Consider the following 2,500-nt stretch of genomic DNA (forward strand, 5'->3'; position numbering starts at 1 on the left):
TTTAAACTATTTCATAATATACTTATTACGGCTAATCACTTTTTTTTTTTTTTTCAAATCAGTGAAGATATTGTTACAAACGTATTTACGTAACATGGAAGTATGAGTAAGCTATCTAAAGAACAATATGTATAAATGTATCTCGCCGTTATTGGTATTTCAGTTATGAATTATTAATTGCATAATCACCACTTTGACATGCTAACGTGGATTATATGCTACGATAATACGATACAGTGCGTGATGTCTAGCGCGACGGTGGTGCCTCTAGCGGCCACGACAAGAATCACCACCCCTCTCAGTCCCTCCCCGTATTACAACAGAGGGACAGTAGAATCTAAGGAAGGTATAAAAAAAGTAGGATCCTTGGTATTGAGTAGCTGATGCCTCAAGTACCACCGTATGCTAGTAATGGAGATACCCGTCGATAATAACCTGAAACAACAATATAGAAAACGGAAAGATACAATACACGTTATCTCTCTCTCTCTCTCTCTCTCTCTCTCTCTCTCTCAGGTAAATAATAGAGGAGCATGGTACAAACCTGCGCATGCGTATTTATCTACTTAATGAATATAAAGACTCAGTGAGGAGTTTTGAAGCCCATATTTGTCATAATTATTGATAATTTGCCTTGTTACAAGCTTGCATTTCCTTGTTTTGTCTTCAGAATAATTTATCTCGCATTCCGGAAATTCTTATATGTCTATTCTTTCTTTCTTCTTATAATTTTCATTGGTTTATCATTGTTATACCCGCTATATCACTTTTCAACGGGTAGACAAATGGTGCTCCGTGAGTGACGTAGGAGGTGGTGTCGCTGCTGCTGTTGTTAAATACACCCATACAAGCCGTGTTTCGTGTTTGGAGTAATTATTTACGCCGCAGGATAAAGAACAACCCCGTGCATCCTGAGAAGAGCAGGTGGAGTGCGAGGTAAAGTATTATATAGAATTATTAGTTGATTTGTGAGGGACGGCACAGGATATCCTCATGGTAGTGCCTGTGTTTGTTGAGTCAGCTTCAGATACGCTCCGGTCTCTTACCACGACTATTTTCAAAGGCCACAGAGATGATCAGCCGGGTTCACGAGAGTTTTCCTCCTGTTGGTGTTGTGGAAATGTTGTTCATCTGTCACCAGAACCGCAAAAACAGTATAAAACATTTAAAACACCCTTGAGATCCCGTGTCACTTCATCTGCAGCCTTTGGAAATTTGTTGAGGTGCGGCGCTAAGTGTTTCAGAACACGGGCCGTACTGTTTGTTGTGTAGGAACAGTTTGATAAGGAACATTGACACTGTACTCTTAACATTGCCTCAGAAGTGGAAATGAGCACCAATGCCACCAACACTCAATAGCAAGGCGAGGAGACAAGGAAGGCCGTGGTGTCGCTAACTCGCTTATCCCCTTGTTTTGAACCTTCCCACGGTCATTTTTTGCCCTCAATACAACACATAGACCGGAAATTAACTTGTAGAAATCCTTGGAAAGCTTAATCTAGCTCCTGACCTTTTCCAACAGTTTGTAATGTTCCCGACAGAGAGTACCTTGTGCAAAGAATCATAAGAGCATTAGTGATAATCAAGATGTATGTAGTCTTTGATAACACAGCGACATTAAGTTAAGTAATTAGATATGTAAACAGAAAATGTACAAGCAATTTAGTGAAATCAGTTCCACGTAACGTAATTAAGCGTGGAAATATATATATATATATATATATATATATATATATATATATATATATATATATATATATATATATATATATATATATATATATATATATATATATATATATATATATACAAAGAACAACATAACAAGGCTCCTTCCCACCCACCACAAAAAAAAAGCAAAAATCAATAAGCTAAAAGACAACTAAAAATAAATAAATAGATAAATAAACAACCATTCATGCCACTTGCCCATCGCTGACTAACCAAACATCACACACACACACACACACACACACACACACACACACACACACACACACAAAGATACTTACAACAGCAAAAAAAAAAAAAATACAAACAAGGAAATAAAAAGAGAGAGAGAGAGAGAGAGAGAGAGAGAGAGAGAGAGAGAGAGAGAGAGAGAGAGAGAGAGAGAGAGAAAAACTGCAGTGACAGAACACCATCAGCAGGGAATACCTTGGGCTATCACTCCTGCCGTTGTTGATGTGTGTTTTTCTCCCCGTCTTTTTTATCCATTTTTATTTTGAGTTGTTGTCGGCGCGGCAGGGTTTCACTGTGGCACGGGAGCAACTAATATTAATGGGTGACGGTGCTGCTGTTCGCCAATCACCGGAAGACGATAAATGGACTGCATTCATGTTGCGTTTGTGCCGGAGTGACTTTTTCCCTGATTGTTTGGTGAGCGACACGAGAATTACCGTATATGGGGCGTGAGGGGTAAAAGAGAGAGAGATTTGTTTGACGATACGCAGAGAGAGAGAGAGAGAGAGAGAGAGAGAGAGAGAGAGAGAGAGAGAGA

At 39.1% G+C, this 2,500-nt stretch overlaps 1 protein-coding gene across 1 annotated transcript in view; it reads left to right on the plus strand.

The window, feature by feature from the left end:
* The window catches only part of LOC135112581 (protein amalgam-like), a 162,885-nt gene that overhangs the window by 67,931 nt on the left and 92,454 nt on the right, over positions 1-2,500 (plus strand). The gene's annotated exons all lie outside the window — the stretch shown is intronic.

This window comes from Scylla paramamosain, chromosome 24, assembly GCF_035594125.1.
Source record: "Scylla paramamosain isolate STU-SP2022 chromosome 24, ASM3559412v1, whole genome shotgun sequence".
NCBI lineage: Eukaryota > Metazoa > Arthropoda > Malacostraca > Decapoda > Portunidae > Scylla > Scylla paramamosain.